The sequence below is a fragment of the Canis lupus genome, chromosome 36 (genome assembly GCF_048164855.1).
Source record: "Canis lupus baileyi chromosome 36, mCanLup2.hap1, whole genome shotgun sequence".
Lineage (NCBI taxonomy): Eukaryota > Metazoa > Chordata > Mammalia > Carnivora > Canidae > Canis > Canis lupus.
Genome location: NC_132873.1, coordinates 22,341,338 through 22,360,796, shown reverse-complemented (window position 1 = coordinate 22,360,796; position 19,459 = coordinate 22,341,338). Strand labels below are relative to the sequence as shown.

Genomic DNA, 19,459 nt, shown 5'->3' with positions numbered 1-19,459 from the left:
GTATCAGTGCCCTTCATTGACAGCATGCTGGAGGGCAGCCTGTCTAGCAAAAGCAGGACAGAAACCTTTGCCAGCCACCTGCCTGCCCCCATATGGTGGCCATTTAAAAACCCGTCACTTTTATAAAGAAGCTCTCGAATTATTCATTCATCAAGTGCAGTTTTGACTGGCCCAACTGCCTCAGTGTACGATCACCTGATTCTGTGATTTGAGGAACTTCGTTTGCACAGCGCTTCGTGTGGGTGTTTCTAAGGAAGAGATTGCTTAAATACACCTGGGTGAGCAAGTCAAGTCCATTCCACATCCTGAGCTCCCACTGCTCCAAGAAGGGCATTCTTGGGGAGCGAGAGCACTTCCACACCCAAGTGGATTACAATCACATGCCCAGGAGCCTCACCCCCGCCCATGGAGGGATTGTCTCAACAGTCTCATCATGTGATACGTTCGTTCGTTGTTTCTGAACAGAGGCAGGTCGCTAATGGGGGAACGAGGGGGGGAAGGGGAGTCTGTTCAGGAACCACACAACAACAATAAAACCAAAGGCACCTGAGTGCTCACCTGAGAGGTCAGCAGATTCCAAAAAATTTAACAATGAAAATGCACTTTAAGAAGGGCCAGGAATCCATTATTACCTGCACACATCAAAATTCAACCACTGTTTTTTTTTTTCTTTTAAATTAAATTCATGAGATAATGTAAGTATGGCAGTGTTTCAGTGGACGTGCGGAAATTTTCTTCCTTGTTTTACGGGCAATCTATCTCCACCGCCATGTAAACTCCATGAGACTTGGGGCCTAGTCTGCTGTATACTGCTACAACTCCAGGGCTGGAGCAGCGTTTGACGCCTAAGAGGTGCTTGGTAAATGTTTGATAGGAAAACTGGACAAATAAATGCAAAGAAGAAAGACTGACGGGATAACTGAATGACATCTGGAGTAAAGCACCGGGTGTCTAATGACATGGCTTCTCCAATATTTTGCAGGGGTTGTGATAGAAGGGGTTGAGTAGAGTTGAGTGATGAGAGTAATAAGGATTTTTAAAATTTTAAAGTAGTTTTGGTACCTTTGGGTTGAAGACTTAAGATTTTTAAAAACCTGCAATAATGAAGAATGAATGAACCAGGCACCTGAGAGTTGAACATAGTTTTCTGCTGTTTGAACTTAAGGCTCATTGTACATATCCCACCCCCTCACCCCAATGAAGTGGCTTTATGAAGGCAAGCGGGTGAGATTTTACATCCTTTCTCCTAAAACCAGCTGCTGGCCACCTGGTTCTTTTTCTTCACTCTTGTCCTGCCAATCTCCTCCTCTTTCTTCAACTGACACCTGAGCTTGGAGGATTTTTGCATGAGATTGAACCCCTTCCATGTAACTGTTTCCTAGGCCCCTAGTTCCACTCGGGTGTCTCGCAGACCCTCAAATGTAACAGCCTCAAACTGAGCTCCAGACTGTCTTCCCACACCCACTCCTCCTTCCCAGGACACTACGTCTCTGGGAAGATCAACATCACCCAATCTAGAACTCTGGAGATCCCGCTCATACCATATTCAATCCGTCAGCAAGGCCAGCGGATTCTAAGCCCTTAACATCTCTCACTTCCATCCTCCCCTCCCTTTTACTACAAATACTTAGTTCAGGTTTCATTATCCTCGCTAGGATTATTGCAATAGTCCCTCACTGGTTGTTCTGCTTCCAGTTTTGTTCGAATGACCTTAATAAAATGAAACTGTGCACGTTACCTCACCCTTCCACCCAGATGGGCTTAAAACCTCTTTGTGGCTCCCCATAGCCCGATGGTGTATGGTGGAGCCTGTGTCATATGGCCTCACAGAGCTTTTGTGATGTAGGCGTTGTCTTACCTCTCACCAGGACTCTTCCTTTGCTTCCTTAGGTCCAGCCACACAAGCTTCATAGAGGTTCTCAGTGGGTAGGGTTGCTTCATCCATCCATCCAGAAAGTAAGGCCCTCACTAACGCACCTCCCTATATCCAAGATGCCACTTCTGCCCCCAGCACAAAATGAGTTAGGCCTTGTAAGGCAGCACTCCGAATGGAACCATCCCCTCCCCCAAGGTGCCGGAATGGGAGAGAGAGCAAAAGAGAAAAACCTGGCCGATACTGGGGCTGCTAAGAAACCCCACCTGGTACATCAACCACAGAAGGCCTCAGTTGCTTTATAATGTTGGTGTGAGAACGTATGGTCAGACCCTCATGATTTCTTGCCTGGGCCAGAAGAATTCCCTCTGAAGTGTCTAGCGTCTCGTCATCAGTCCTTCTCCGGATCCATTCTTCATCCTGCTGTCCACCGTCTTCCCAAACCACAGATAGCTCCCAATCACGCTCCAGCTCAAAAGTCTGCACCAGCTCCTCATCTACTCGGTTCCTGAGAATGTCTCCATCTCCCAGATCAGTACGTGGCACGCTCAACAATTTCCTGTTGAATGTAACTGTATTAGCAACTTGAAAATTGATCCAACTAAATGCTTTTCCCCCTCTTTTTTTCTCAAAGATTTTATTTATTTGAGAAAGAGAGAGAACACGCACACACGAGCAGGGGGAGGGACAGAGGGACAAACTGAGTCCTTGCTGAATGCAGAGCCCATTGCAGGGCTTGGTCCTAGGACCTCTTGGGGGTCCTGGGATCAAGCTCTGAGCTGAGGTCAGATGCCCAACCGACTGAACCACCAGGCACCCCCAAATGCTTAATTTTGAAGTGAGAGTAGACAGATTTTAAACAACAAACATCAGCTGGTCAGAGTCCAGGACTTGTGACATGTATTTAGGGCCCATGGTTGAGTTACAAGGCTTACCTCTTTGCTTCCACATTTAAGCAGCCAGCAGTGGCTGGAAAATTATAGGCTTTGGATGGCATGGATGTGGTTCAAATCCTGGCCCTCCCACCTCTGTGTGATCACATACAAGTGCCTTACTCCCCGTGAACCTTTATTCTTCGTCTGTAGGTGGAGAACATAATTCCTATATCATAGATCAAGTGGTAAATATGCCCCTTTCAAAGGAAACCTAATTCATCTTTTCTGGTAGCATAACACGCCCGCCCATTCTGATTACTTATCTCAAATTTAAAAGGCTCTATGTCCACTTCCTATTTAAATACTAATGTTAAAATGAAATAAGAAAAAATAACAAAAACATGTTTAGCCCACAGCTGGAGGTAAGATTCTGAGGCTTTGAAGGACAGGCTGGTTTTTTTCATTGTTTGTATTTCCTTCTCTTGCACAGATGTTGGGTTGTGAGTGGCTGGCTAACATGGGTGCTATAGAGGAGTCATGCGATGGAAGGAGTAGACTCCGAGGGAAGGAAAACCTTGTTTTTAATTCTTTTAAATTCTTAAGGTCAGCTTCAAACAGGGAGTCGGAATAACCTAGCCAAATTGGCAGTGACTAGGAAGTGACCCAAGCCAGGTAGCAAATTACCAGCTAATAGAACCAAGTCACCCTTGCTGCAACCTCCCCACCCGTCCCCCAGCTGGGCTGCAGGTTTGTGTGCCTGCCCTGACGGCGCAGTGCAGAGTGTGTCCTCAGAGGGACCACCTCCCACAGAGGCCGCCTCCGGTTTAGGGTTCGGATGGAAGGTATTTAGATAAACTAATAATTGCACAGGGATGTGGTTTGCTCTGGAGAAGTCAAAACTATGTTTAAATGTCTGAAATTCCTGGTGTCGCTAATAATTGTAACCTCCGCTGCAATAAAACACACAAATAATGTTACTGAAACATTTCCAATCACAAGGTATTATTTTTGGTCTAAAACAGATGCAGTCCTCGGTGCTTAAAAGGAGGATGTCTGGATGGATTTACCTCTGCTTGAAGGGAAACAAAACTCCTGGAACTTCGGCCAAGGCCCCAAATGTGAGAAGCATCTATGGGAGCAAAGGTAGCTCTGCAGCGTGATGGCGGTGCCCCTCCTAGCACGACAAGTGAGCACCGTGTGGGGAGACCTACTTAAGGTGTTAGAAGGAATCTCAGCCAGTAGTTTGAGGGAAAATGAGCTGGCATTTTTGAACACTTAGTTGGTAGGCTGGGCAGTAATATGGATTAGCTCGTTTAATCCTCCCAGCACCCCCATTCTATAGATCATGTCACTCAAACCCAGAAAGGCTAAACGATGGATTCAAAGACACCCCCTTATTAAGTGCAGAATTGGGATTTGACCCCAGGGCTGTCTACACATAAGGCCCATGTCCTTTCCATTCGATCGTATAGCCTCCCTCGGGAATTTTAAGAGCTAACCCCAAACAAATGGTGCCTGGAGTCAGACTGCCAGGGTTCACATCTCTTCTCCATCATCTGCTATCTCCGTGACCAAGGCATTTAACCCCTTGGCCTTTTGATTTCCTCATAATAAAATGAGAGAGAATATTAGAATCTACCTAATAGTGCTGTTAGGCACCTAAAGAGAGGTAGTACAGATACAAGGCTCAGTGCTATGCTTCTAGCACTCTCATGCCCAATCCAGGCACTTGGGTGTCAAGCCATCAAGCAAGCAGACTTCAGCTTAGCCTGCTAGGGAGGTCTCTTAGCCCAGAGACCAGTCTGCCTAGTCCAACAGAGGGCCCAACCTGCCACTTATTACCCTGCAGACAGCCACGGTTCAAAGCCAAATGCTTCATCAGCCACTAGACAGTAGGCATCTCCCAAGGCCCACCGAAGCCTGTCCCGAAGAGCACTCTCCAGACGCCACAAACTCTTAGCCTAGCTGCAGTAACCCTCATTTCTTTAGTATTTCACATCGTGCTGGAGTACACCAACAGAGATCTGCTGGGCACATGTGGAAAACATTAACTGTTATGTGGATTCGGGCAAGAGGTAGTTAGTATCCAAATAAATCAGATTGATGCTTTATCTTACAACCATTAAAGCAAAGCCTGAACTCAACATGTTCTGGCTGTGGACAAGGCTTAATATAAAAAAACAATCACCCCAACTGGAATGAACTAAAGTCTTTAGGTACGGTAGTGCTTTCTCCTTAGCCAAAAATTCATGTACACCAATGTTATACAAGTTAATATCTTGCATGGGATATATTAAACAAAGATAAGGTACACAGCAATTGTACGGAATTATGAAAAATTAGGCGGTGGGTAAAAGAAATTCTTCCTTTTTCAAGTTAATCATTAACATTTCTCCAGGAAACAAACAACTGAGACTATTGTCTTATTTCCAAAGGTTGCCCAGGGGTGAGCAAAAAAGCTAATTTCATTAGATGCAATACATAATCCAAGGGTGGTCATACAATCATTGCATGCATATGTGCCTGACCATAAAAATACCTCAAGGACTAGGAAGTTTCAAAGTAAATGTAAAAATAGGATACACAAGGACATTTTCACACAGTGTTTAAACATGTGTATGCTTCAATAAAATGCACAAATAATGTATTCATTGTTTAAATACAGCCAAATGGCCATTATTCAATCCATGTCAGGTGTTAGGAAGACAGAAACTGACTTCCTCTTCAGTCCTCTTTCTGGACTCTTAGAACAAGAAGCAGAGAAACTGTGAAAACAAGACATTGTCCCAAGCAATCAGGTAAAGCAGCAAAGCGGGGGAAAAGTCAGAATGTTAAGTTCTTAAGTAACCAAGAATCTGAAAAGAACAGTCTTTCCATATTTATTCTCTTCATATTTTTCCATATTTATTCTCATATTTATTGTACTCAATAAAGGTACAAGTTACACGTATTTCACCACTAAATGTAATTAAATTTAACAACAGTGAGCGCGGGGTTCCATAATGTAAGGAAAGCACTTAGCAGAGTGCCTGACACATGTAAGAACTTGGGATTCTTCTTTTTTAACTATCCTGTATTCCCTGTCCCTGGAATTGATCCTAACAACATTTGTCCCATATGCTTCTGGGTTTGTTTTTGTTTTTGTTTTTTTTTTAAAGATGTTTCTTCATGGGAAGCAAACATTAAAAGAAGGTAGTTGCCTCCTTGGGATAAATCCTTGAAAAGGAGACTCAAATCATGTTAAGTCCTGAGATACACTTGACTCATGCTCATAGGTTGTGGCCACTTTTATTTGTTGAGGTTTTCAATGTCATAGACATGCCAGAACAGGATTACAAGATTTTTTTTTAAGATTTTATTTATTTATTTGAAGCGTGACAGAGAGAGCACAAGCAGGAGGCAGGTCAGATGGAGACAAAGAAGCAGATTCCCTGCTAAGGTGGGAGCCCGATGCGGGACATGATCCCAAGGCCCTGGGATCATGACATGAGCCGAAGGCAGACACAACTGACTGAGCCACCCAGGTGACCCAGGATTACTAAATTTATAATGAGTTCTAGATGTTTACGCTTTGCAAGTTTACATTTTTGATATAAAAAATGCAATACACTGTGCTATTCACAATATAATGACAAGGTTTGCTTTTAAGATGTTGAAATGTATGGCCCTGCGGTTGGAGAGACATGAACATTTTTCCCATGCCTGTCGTCCTGTCTCAATTGCCAAAACTGTATGTAGAGCCTCAGAGACTCATCCGGTCTAAATATGAGGACTCTCGGTGTCTTGAGATGAATCGTGTCACTTCATTAAAGAAACATTAAAAAGAAACACTGAGGGATCCCAGGGTGGCTCAGCAGCTGAGCATCTGCCTTTGGCTCAGGGCATGATCCTGGGGTCTCGGGATCGAGTCCTACGTCGGGTTCTCTGCGTGGAGCCTGCTTCTCCCTCTGCCTGTGAGTGTCTCTCTCTCTGTGTCTCTCATGAAGGAATAAATAAAATCTTAAAAAAAAAAAAAAAGAAAGGAAAGAAAGAAAGAAAGAAAGAAAGAAAGAAAGAAGAAGAAGAAGAAAGAAAGAAAGAAAGAAAGAAAGAAAGAAAGAAAGAAAGAAAGAAAGAAAGAAAGAAAGAAAGAAAGAAACACTGAAGCCCTAAATCCTAATCCATCAGAAGACAACCTTATTTGGAAATAGAGTCTTTACAGAGTTAATGAGGTTAAAATGAAGTCGGATGGGGGGGCCCTAATCCAGTAGGCCTGATGCCCTTATAAAAGGGGGAAGACACTACAAAGAGACACGAGGAGGATGCCTGGTGAAGACGCAGGGTTGGAGTGATGTCTTTAACATGCCACAGAAGGCCAAAGGTTACTGGCAAACCATCAGAAACTAGGAGGAGGCAAAAGAGGATTCCCCCTATGGGTTTCAGAGGGAGCACGGCTCCTGCCGACACCTTGATTTCAGATTTCCAGCTTCCAGAACCGTAAAACAACCACTCTCTGTTACCTGAAGCCACCGTGCATGTGGCACTTTGTTGGGCAGCCCTCAGGAGCCAGACCCCGGGGATGGGAGGCCTGCCTGGCGGCTCGCACGGCCTCTCGCCCCTGCTTCGCCCCTCACCACGGAATCCTTGCCCTCAGACCCGTGAGGCAGCATGTGAGAGGGTCAGTCCATCACCAACCGGACCTCAGCCACCAGACTGGCATTTGTCCCCAGTGGTATGAGACGCAGCGTAAGGATGCTGCGTAAGCTGTGATTTCACAGCTCATGGGCGCATTTTTGTACATTACAAAATAAAATTCCAAAAGGAAAGCAAGGAAAGGAGGGTCCAATCCTCTGTTGTAGGTTCATTTGAGTTACAAGGTTATAAATTGTCATTAGGTGGGTCTTTGATCTTCCTACGATGATCAAACGGAACGCAGTTTTCTAAGGTTAAAACATTTTCGCCTAGAGAATGTGGTCAGAACACAGAAGGATACGCGGCCACCTCACAACCTGTGTCAAATTAGCATGTTAAGCTCATCAGTTAGAGTATATTCAAGGATACATTCAGTTCTCCAGTTTTCTTTTTGGCTAATTTTTACATTTCCTTTTCCCTTGAACCTCCTCGGCCCTGGAATGAGTCCCCAGATCCGATAGAATAATGACTATAATGACAGTGAAGAGTCCCCGTGTATCATATGTCACCCACCCTGCCAAATCTTCTATGTGCTTTACTCCTTTTAAGCCTCATGTGGTCTTTTGACGTACGTACTACTATTTCTGCAGATGAAGAAACCAAATCAGAAGATAGAAGTCATTTGCTCAAGATAAGAAGGTGAACGAAGAGCAGGGGCAGAGATAAGCTCTGGTTAGTTGACCTAAAAGCCCTGTACTCTTATGCAGTGCACAACCCCTCCTCTGCTAGACATTTCCACCTCTGATGTCATTTAGATAAGGCTAAATGCTGCGAAAAGACGCCTCGATGCTTCTTGTTTAGATTGACAGCTCTCATTCTCAACCGGTCAACCGAGGTGTGAGCTCCACACAAAGCGCCAACAAAAGTTCCAATTGTCATTTGTGGTATTCATCCCCTCTCCAGTGATTTGAAGTACGTCATTTTTAAACTCTTAGTGAGCCAGTCGAGGTTATTTACAAGATCATTTGATAATTTATATATACTTAAAAGCACCCAGAGAGTTGGTTTTGACTTCAGGCCAGCTATAGCTATTAATTAATAAAGCTGCCATTCTCCTGTATGAGAAAGGGCTCAAAAGAAAATTTACAACAAATGCACAGTTGCCCAACAAATATCTTACATTTCCAGGTCTGTTGATTCATGACATCAGGCCAAACCTGGGCCTATTTAGCTCTGTCGTACAGAAATATTACATCTTTTGGCAGGATAACCTGGTGGGAGATTCTTTACATGGGAACAAACAATCCCACAGAACAACAGGAACACCTGCCTTTGGTTGAGTGCCTCCTGAACCAATGTGCCAGACCCAAGCCTGGGCATTCTGTATACAAAACTGATCCTGAGACTCTCACTTTATACGGATGGAGAACCTGATGCCCAGAGCATGTCAGAACTCGCTGGTGGCCTCACAGCCAGCAAAAATCAGCACTAGAATTTCAGCAGAGGATCTTCTGACCCTTAACCACCTTCGTTCTCTAGCCACATTAGCAGGTGTTGACCTGGGGGACAGATTAAAGAGGGGTCTAGTCACTTAGGCAGAGTCTGGACTCCTGCCTCAAACTCCATTTGAATCACTTTTTCTACCTGGAGACATTTCTGTCTAGAGACAAAATGAAGAGAAGAGTAACCAACAACCATGCCTGTGATTCTCATTAAATAATCCTGTGGCTGGAGAATCTGTGAGTTTTAAATGGTGATTACCCAAAAAAGACCAGAAAACTCACTCAATTCTCCTCATTCATTGTCTTCTCCAAGCACAAAACAGGAATATCACTTTGAGGGCATCGACAGTAAACACTTGTAAGATGAGGATGTCAAAAAAAAAAAAAAAAAAAAGGTGAGGATGTCATGAGTAATACATTTATTCGTCAAAGATGCATCTACTCCGAAGTGATCCTTGGGCCTATCACCAGGTAAGTGCTCACCAGGGGTGAGTTTGCGGATGCCACTGAACTGAGAGGCAGATTCGGTCACCTACTACTGGACCTGACACCCCGGAGAAGGACCTAATTGTCTCTGTGCCCAGTTGACCAACTGGTGATATAGCAAGAACACCACCACCTGTTAGGATATCGAGTGTGACAGACATAAGGGCTTTCAAGGGCTAATATCAAATTTACAAATTTGAGGGACTAATATGACCACCCCTTCCTTTTCCTTTTGTAATCATTAATAACAATATACCCCCTGCAAGCCACTGCTAAATACTACGAAAGTACTATTTATTCAGATTTATGTATTTATTTACTCCCATTTACTTTGAGTCACACCTCAATTAGAAAAGCTCAGCAATTGTTTTCCCTGAGACCTTCACCCTGACCTTGGTAGCAGCCAGCACAGAGCCCTCCATCCGCCAGGTACCTTCCCTACTCCCCACTCCGCCGCGTCATCCTGATAATAAAACATACCTGCAGTGGATGCATTGATGTATTCAAAGCCCGTCCTTCTTGGCTTCTGAAATACTGTTAGAGGGAGGGTTACATTTTAATTCCTCACCTCCATTACCTGTTAATTTCTTCCATTTAGTATGACTGACATCCATTCCTACGGAGAAGAGAAACCAATTAGCTCACTTTCTGCTTAACATTTATTAAGTATATTAGAGTTTCTTTGTTTTTTTTTTAAGATTTATTTATTTATTTATGATAGACACAGAGAGAGAGAGAGAGAGAGAGAGAGAAAGGCAGAGACACTGGAGAAGGGAGAAGCAGGCCCCACGCCGGGAGCCCGACGCGGGACTCGATCCCAGGACTCCAGGATCGCGCCCTGGGCCAAAGGCAGGCGCTAAACTGCTGAGCCACCCAGGGATCCCCTAGAGTTTGTTTTTTATTGATAGTGCCAAAACCCTCCAGAACTTTCTTTCACTTTTCTTTTCCTCCTTTCTGTGGAAAGGTAAGTAAACTCAATCAATACACCCATTCATTCATCTTTTTCCAACAAAGAACAATTATTTTAGCATTAGAGCATCGCCGCCAAGTATGAGGCTTAATAGCCAGAGCGCTGGTTCTCAAACTTGGCTGCCCACTGGCATCACTTGGGGAGCTTTAAAAATGCTGATGTCCAGATCCCGTCCTCAGAAATTCTGATATAATTGTTTTGGTGTGTGGCCTGGGCATTGGGATTTTTTTAAAAGTTCCCCATGGGATTCTAAAGGCAGTCAAGTTTGAAAGCTACTGATTTAGAGCTTTGGAAAAGCATAGTTTGAGTAGATTTAGCAAGTCAGGGGAGAAAATTATAATAATAGGGATGAAGATATCTTGATTTCTCTCTGGTAGAGCACAGACTTGCAACTGGCAATTCCTGGTATGTTCCAGCACACAGCAGGGCTAAGTCAGAGGTTTATACTTCCTCTACAATTTCCCTAATAGCCTCCTTTCTTTGGGAGTTTACTCCTTGGCTCTCTTTGATTTTTATTTAGAGTGCAGATATATTTTAAACATTATTGAAATCAATTCTGATCTTTCTTTTGCAGTGCCACAACTTTTAATAAAGAAGATCAACTTTCAAACAAAGTTGAAACAAACAAACCCTCCTGTTTGAAGTTGCTTAATAAAAATTCCTCTAAATACCAATCCCAGCAAAGAAAACAGAGAGGACAACCTGAGGGAATGGGGATCATTTCTCCCTGAGCAGTGACCAAGTTGCTGAGTGTCAAAATGAGAAGCCAAGAAAACACCAGGTGAAGAAAGAATCCTGGTTGGTAACGCTCACATCGATGTGGCTAAAAAGGCAGTGTGGTCCTGAATATTTGGCCTTCATTTGGAATTTCCTTGTTTTGGTGAATTTAAGTCCTTAGCATTAATGTCATGCAGTTATTTTTGTATGGTTTATTTTCTTTTTCTTTTGGTCATTCAATATTCAAAACAACATAAAACGTACATTCTTCTTCACACGGAGAGTGAATTCAGCACCAACTCAAGCACATAATTCTTCCCGGCATGGAAGGAGATGCTGGACATCTGCTCACCCCGGATCTACAAAACAATGTGGTACACGAGGTAACTCAGGGAGGAAGTCTCTTATGAGGCTCCTCACATCACACATCTGAGCAGAGAGGCAAAAATACAAGTCACATCAGAGGTAAAGGACCTAGAATTAGCTTAGTTGTTGTTGTTTTTTAATCTGTTTGCTATTTGTCTGTCCCCTTGAGATTGAAGGCTGCAAGAGACCATACCAACAGTATGGCCTGTTCAAGCTGTTTCCCTGAGCTCAAATAAGCCTGGCATATAGTGGACACTCATTAGATATGTGTCATTGGAATCAAGTATTTTATCTACTTTGAATCATGAAAATGAAGAAAGTAAATGTTTCCTTCTTACTCTCACTACAAAGAAATGGGATTACAAGGGGTGTTTTTCTCCTAAATTCCATGGACAAGTTCTTGCACACGGAAGGGCACGTAGTCTATTTTCTGCGTACATTCTGCAGGCATCCTCCCCAGCCTGGGCCCTTTCAACATCTCTCCCATCACATTCGGGAGTGATCTCTTGGAGCAGACAGGCTTCCACACAGACCTCCCACCTGGCTTCCCCATGCTCTCAAACTGGTGTGGCTCCAGCTCTATTCCAGATTCCCAAGGACAGTGGTTCTCGAGCACTAGTACACATCAGAATACCACCTGCAGGGTTTCTTAAGATACGGTTTCCGGTAACCCACATTCACACCACCACAGAATACACCTGTTTAACTGAGTCCAGATTAGGAAACTGGCTCCTATTCTGTGCCTTGGCTTTTAGGAGTTCCTGCCCGAATAATCTACTTTCACGCAATTACTCCCAGAGTGGCTTTCATTAAGCTCCCTAACTTCCCTGGGCCCTGAGCCTCAGATTTCTCATCTATGAAATGGATACATTTCTTTAAACAACAACAACCAAAATTTAACAGACTGCTTTTTTAGGGCAGTTTTAGACTTACAGAAAAACTGAGCACATAGTACGGAGTGTTGCTATATAGCCCGTCCCCCATACACACAGTCCCTTCGTATTAACATCTTGCTTTAGTGTGGTACACTTGTTACAATTAAGCAATTGTTCCATGTTCATAAGAGATGCTGGCCTATGGTTTTCTTTTCTTGTGGTTTCCTTGTCTGGTTCTGTTATCAGTGATGCTGGCCTTGTAAAATGAGTTGGAAAGTGTTCCCTCCTCTTCTATTTTTTTGGAAGAGTTTAAGGGGGGGAAATATGGTTATTAACTCTTTTTAAATGTTTGGTAGAATTCACCAGTGAAGTCATCCGGTCCTGAACTTTCGGTTGTTGGTAGTTTTTGATTACCAATTCCAATCCTTACTAGTAACTGGTCTGTTCAGATTTTAGAGTTCTTCATAATTCACTCTTGGTAAATAGTATGTTTCTACAAATTTGTCCATTTCTAACCTGTCCAATTTGCTGTCATTTAATTGTTTGTACTCTCCTATGATCCTTTGGAATTCCATGGTATTGGTTACAAGGTCTCCTCTTTCATTTCTGATTTATTTATTTATTTATTTATTTTGAGTCCTCTCTCCTTTTACTTGGTGAGTCTAGCTAAAGGTTTGTCAACCTGGTTTACTTGTTTCAATAAACAGCTCTTAGTTTCATTGATCTTTTCTATGACCTTTTAATTCCTATATTTAGGCCGTTCACATTTAAGGGATTACTGATACACTTGGACTAATACCTACTATATTTCTCACTGTTTTATATTTGTTGCTTGTTTCTTTTTTATTTTTCCCTCTGTCTACTTGGTTTTTATTTGAACATTTTATATGATTCCCTTTCTCTCCTCTCTTAGCATATCAATTATATTTTTTTTAAAAATGTTAGTGGCCACCCCAAAATTTGCTGTATACATTTATAACTAATCTAAATTCACATTGAAGTAACATTTGGCTTACCAGTTAGTGTAAGCACCTTATATTGTACTGTCCCCAACTCCCCTTCCGTCCCTTGTCATTGCTGCCATTCATTGCCTTTCTCTATTAGCTATAATTACCCAAAGCATTGCTGCTGCTTTTATTTTGAACAATCATCTGCTCAAGTAATTTAGAATAATAATGGATTTTATTTTACCTTTATTCTTTCTTTCTTTTTGTAGGTCTGAGTTTCTGATCTATACCATTTCTCTTCTCCCCGAAGAGCTTCTTCTAGCATTTCTTATAGGGTGGCCATACTAGTGAGAAAATTTCTTCAGTTTTTCTCAGAAAATCTCTATTTCTTCCTTACTTCTTTTACTGAAGTATAACTGACATGCACTCTTATGTTTGTTTCATGTGTATCTCTTTTACTTTTGAAGGATAATTCCATTAAACACAGAATTTTTATTTGATTTTTTTTCTTTGAACACTTTAAATATTTCTCATCATCTCTTTTTGCTTGCATAGCAAGTCTGATATAATTCTTACTCCTAATCCTCTATAGATAAGGGTGGTTTCAATTGTCTCCCTTCTTTCAAGATTTTATCTTTATTGTTTTGCAATTTGAATATGATAGAAATTTTGGTATTTATCTTGCTTGGTATTCTCTGATTCCCTGGATCTGTGGTTTCACGTTTCTCAATAATTTTTGAAAATTCTCAGCCTTCAGATATTTCTTTTCTGCCTTTCTCTCTTTCTTCTCTTTATGGTATTCCCATTAGAAGTGTATTAAGCCTCTTGTGATTGTCTCATAATTCTTGATATTCTCTTCCATTCTTTTCCTTCTTTTGGCTCTTTGTATTTTACTTTGCAAAGTTGCTGTTGGCCTATCTTCAAGCTCACTGATCTTTTTCCCCCATAGGGCCCATATTGTCTACTGAAGGACTCATCACAGGCATTCTTCATTTCTGACAGTTCTTCAATTTCTGGCATTTCTTTTGGTTCTCTCTTAGTAGAGTTACCATGTCTTGGTTTACATTACCTATATGCTTTTGTATGTTGTCTACTTTTTCCATTAGAACACTAACATACTAATCATAGGTGTTTTAGATTGCCTGATAATTCCAAAACCAATGTTGTATCTGAGTCTGGTTTTGATGGATGTTCTCATTTTTCAGACTGTTTTTTCTTTTCCTTTCCTTTGATGTACTTTGTCATTTTTTGTTGAAAGCAAGACATAATGTATCTGGTAATAAGAACTGAGGTAATCAGGCTTTTAGTGTAGGGTTTTATGTTAATCTGGCTAGTGGCTGGCTGCTAATGTTTGCCACAGTGGTAGGTGCCAGCAGCTTCAGTTTCCTTTGACGTCTTTGTTGTCTCCCTCTCCTCTGTTGTCTCTCATGTTTCCCTAAAAAACTCTTTCTTAGAGTCTGTGTCTTGTAGCTCTCTCAGTTGGAATCATTGTTATCATACCACAGTCCTCTTGATCAGGTGATAAGGTGTCAAAGAGGAGAAGCATCCTATGATTAAATCTCAAGTTTCTTAGTGGGCCTGAGTCCCGGAGCTGAGACATTCAGAAGAATTTCTTAGTCTTATTTTTCTCTTCCATGATGTAAAATAGGAAAGTTATTGGAGGCTGGAGTTGTCTAACTGTCCTTCCCCCATCAGATAAGGTCAAATCAGGCTCTAGTAAAGTAGTTTCCCTTGAGTGGCAGGCCTTTGTCATGGAGAATGCTCTGGGGATATTTCAAAAGGTTTATTTCCCCCTCCCTCTGCTGGAAACTAGGGGATATTTTTCTACGGGCTTCACCCTGAGAACCTGGTGGAGTTTTGGATGTAAAACCCACAAAGGCGTATCCTCTCTCCCCAACTCTGGGCCTCCAGGGGTTTCTAAATCTCAATCCACATTCAGTCTCCAGCAATTCATCAATTGCCATTAACATGTTCCTGTCAGTTACTGGCTCTGATTGCTTCTGTTCCCAGTAAGGTAGGCTGAGCAGGAATTTTCCACGTTCTCTCTTTCTAGTGTTTTGGGGTGGCAGTTTGCCCTGTGACCTCAGTTCTCCGAGGAATCTAAAAAAGTCATTGGTTTTTAGTTTGTTCAGCACTTTTTCTTATTGTGATGACTCCAAGTTCTTTACATATTGGAGTTAAATACATTTCTTAATTCATAAGACTGTTGAGGAAACTGAGGGGCCCCTGATGGACTCAGTCAGCAAAGCATCTGCCTTCAGCTCAATCATGATCTCCGTCCTGGGATGGAGTCCAACATAGGGCTCCCTGCTGAGTGTGAGTCTGCTCCTCCCTCTCCCTCCTCCTCTCCCTGCTGCTCACATGCACTCTATCTCTCAAATAAATAAATAAAATCTTAAAAAAAAAAAGACTTGAGAAAACTGATGTCATCCTGTATATGAAAGGCCTAACATGACGCCCATTAAGTAGCAAATAATAATAATTACAATAGCCACCAATTACTTTCAAAAATACATGTATTAAGTCAATTAATTCTCACAACCCCCCCACCCCCCCCCACGCTACCCCCCCACCCCCGCACAGTTCCTCAGTGGATGGTTCTGGAGCCTTTTGATTATCTTAAGTCACCAGCCTTTCTAGATCCATCCACCAGGCACATCTGTCCCCTGATCTATCTCACACCCCAGATTAATGTTTCAGGATTCTCACCCTGACCTCACTCAAGTTACAGACAGAAAATTTGACCAAAGACATTTGAAAGATGAGTTGTCAATCAACAAAAAATATACATTAACAGAAGCATACATACCCACGTAACATACCCACGTAGCAAAGTCTGTGGATGGTGTTCAGAGATCCTGTCCTACCAAGGGTGATGACCAGAAGTTTGAAGAGGCTGTTCAGTCACAGCTTTCCTGGGACCAGAAATAACAGAATGTGAATAAAGACAAACAAGGTAATTAATTTGACATAGCATTGAATTAAGGGTCTCAATGTTCCTGGTTAATTAAAGCCTGATCTTCTCTCCGTGGTGAAAGGGAAGACACTCTTCTTCAGGAAGAGGCCCCTGGTGAGGATGAGAAACTATAGACCCAGTGGCTTCAGCAAAAATGGGGTTTCCTAGCTTCTCTCCTTGTGGATGGCCTATGCTTTCTGTAAATTGTTCTCCATGGGAACTAGAGTGGAGTGAATGGTGTTGAGGAACTCCACTGTGGTCACTCTGAACCATCCTCGTCACCTGTCCCTGGTACAGGCTCCTGTCAGGGAGAGCTCTGGCAAAAACCACTTGATTTCTCATCAGTACCTCACCCATTGATCTAAACAGACCTTTATGAGGGATCAATTTACATCAGAAGATCAGTATTCCAGCATTGCTGTTCATTAGAATTCATTAACAGCTAAAATCAATTTCCCATTCTGTGCCTTTTACTGCCCTGAAATCATCTGTCCAGTATAGCTTTCTAATAAGTTTGGTTCAATGTGATACCTACTATCCCACTTTTGCACTAATAAAAAGCAGCAATGTCTAGCCCATGATGTAGTGGTAAATGTCTAAAAACCAACTCTAAAAAAAAGGGGGGGGGTGCTGATTTGTAGCATTTGCAAGTTTGTATGGTATAAATACTGCCACCATCCAAGGCCAATTTCAAATTAGCAACATGACATCACCAAATGCAGAGTTGGGGAGGGATGCAAGCAGCACAGCATCATGTAGTATTTCTACCATACACGGATGGAAATGACTCAAGAGCCTAAGTAATGCTGGAAAATAATTATGTAGTGATAAGTTTTGAGTATATAACCTTTATTTTAATAAAATTCTTTTAATTTTAAGTTTATATAATTTAATTTTTAATAATGGCTATGTTTAACCATTAGCTCACAATATTCCAAAAAATATCATAGCCACTAAGTTGGCTTGATTAGGCTCCATCAAGCACGCTTTTGAAAGGCAGCATGCGGGAGGACTGGAACAAGCATTGCAGTAAGCGGGGGCCCTAGATTTTAAGTAAGAGACAGTAGGTGAACTGCCGAACTTCTTTGCCTTTAGTGGCCAGAGTAGGTAATCTCTTAAAATACATCCACTCAAGTGTGGAACCCAAGAATTTGCCATTACCACCTCATTCTGTTGCCCTTTGTACTTCTTACCTGTAAAGCTCCTTTCTACCCAAACACAAATGAAATAAATGAATAATGATATTCAATAATAATAGCTAACATTTATTGAGCATATACTATGTGCCAGGAATATATTAACTTGCTAAATCCTTAGAACTCAATGAGATTGATACTATGACCAGACCATTTCAAAGATGAGTAAATGAGTGCACTGGGAGGTAGAATAAATTGCTGAAGGTCCCACACCCTGGCCTCTTTGCATTTAATGATTGCCCGCTGAATAAATAACATATCATTTCCATTTCGGAAGAGTCTTTTTAGTACTATTTGGACTATGATTTCTAAAGGAAAATGTGATAAAACAAAAAGTGTGTCTCTGGGAGCAGATACATGAAAGAAATGTCCTATTTTTTCAAGGTAAATTTTTCTAGTGGCTCGAATTTGGAAAAGCATGGTGCGTGGCCCCTTTCTTTTTTAATCTACTATCTACAGTGGTTCCTCACAAAGGGAAGAATTGTTTTTAGAATACTCCCTTACCATACATGAGAAAGATGGCAGCATGGAGTAATATAAACTTCCATAAACAAATTAGATATTCCTTTACCCCCCAATAAAATCTTAGAAGAAACCACCAATTACTGTGAGAATTATCTTCATTTTAACCATGTGGTTCTTCTGAATAGAGGGTGTATGCATGTGAGCCTGAGAACAAGCCAGAGTACTGTTGTTATCTTGATACATCATAACATGTGAAAATAATTGCTTTTAGTGTGGTTGATACTCATATCACACACAACACAACTTTAGGGCAAAATTCTTGTCTGTGTTCCATATAAATAATTTGACTCCAACATTCAACTCTCCTGATATGTACCCAACTGACTAGACATCCTAAGACTGACTTAATTTTGCATAAAATTTTCCGAACTAACTCAGTGATAAACACTCGTCCTCAAGAAGAACAGGGACTTAGTTTGTCTATTTCCGTAACATTCACGCACATGTGATCTGAGTCTCAAAACAAAAAGATAAAGTATGTGTTCTATCCACCCGAGTGATTCTCTTCCCCTCAGATCCCTCCCTCACCCTCTGTTGCCCTGCTCTGTGCTGGGAGCATGACCTCTATTGTTTCCATCATGCAGGACCCTTTGGCCACTGGCTTCCAGTTGGTTTGGGTCAATGGGAAGAACCAAACCACAGAATAGGAACAAGGATTTTATGTCCCCTGTCCCCGCCCCGTGTCAGTGTCTGAGGCCAGAGATCCAGCCACACAGCCCCTCTTAACCTTCCACCTCCCAGCCTCTTAATACCTACACGTGGTAACAGCTTCCCTGTTGCTCAGCCCTCGGGTGCCCAGCATCCCTTCCTGGTTCCTTGAACACTAACCACACCTCTATAAACAGGCCCTTCATTACCCTCATTTTAGTTAAACACTTTGCATGTGCCATCTGTTCCCTGCCCAGATATTCATGGAAACACCATACTTCAAAGAAATTAGATATGCATATCAAAAATGTTTTAAATGATGGGGCTGATGATTTGTTATATATGATAACTTGTCATTTATGTGCGTGTGTGTGTGTGTGCGTGTGTGTGTATACACATAGATATACATATTTTCCTGTCTCAGTATTCCTTTAAACAGAGCGCAAATCCTGAGTTATTTGATTCAAGTAAAACTGAAAAGTTAAGGCAACTTTTCAGGAGACACACTTGTTGCATAAATTGAGGTTACCTGGAAATTCAGATTGTAGCTCAATGCTAAAGAAAAGAATGTTTACAGATGCATCTTGGTCTCCAGCCATAGTTTTTGGCTACTACATGGTGAAGGCCTACAGAGTCCAGAAGAAATCAGGATCCGTTGTATTCCACATTATAGGACTTTGATTTCATGGTTTTCCATTATTACCTCAAAGAAATTTCTTTTGCTGCCTTTTGTATTTTATATCTATGGACTCCTTTCTAGCCAGACACAAATAAAATGAATTGGTAATAATTTTCAATAATAATAATAATAATAGCTAACATTTATTGATCCAAATATTTTATGGTAGGCAAATATTGCATATATATATATTAAGATCTGTTTGCCTGAAATTAAGATTTAACTATGTATCC

General features: G+C 41.8%; 2 long non-coding RNA genes across 3 annotated transcripts in view; one reads left to right on the top strand and one right to left on the bottom strand.

Moving 5' to 3' along the window:
• The window catches only part of LOC140625284 (uncharacterized), a 400,415-nt gene extending 398,513 nt beyond the window's left edge, over nucleotides 1–1,902 (bottom strand). Inside the window, exon 1 of one of the 2 annotated variants that reach the window (XR_012024636.1) lies at nucleotides 1,739–1,902. This is a non-coding gene — a long non-coding RNA (uncharacterized lncRNA). The remainder of the gene's footprint in view (nucleotides 1–1,738) is intronic. The other variant, XR_012024635.1, reaches the window with a different exon arrangement.
• Nucleotides 1,884–11,563, top strand: LOC140625285 (uncharacterized). The gene is made up of 3 exons (XR_012024640.1): nucleotides 1,884–2,408; nucleotides 3,771–3,934; nucleotides 10,892–11,563. It is a non-coding gene; the product is annotated as an uncharacterized lncRNA (long non-coding RNA).
• The last annotated feature ends 7,896 nt before the right edge of the window (nucleotides 11,564–19,459 follow it).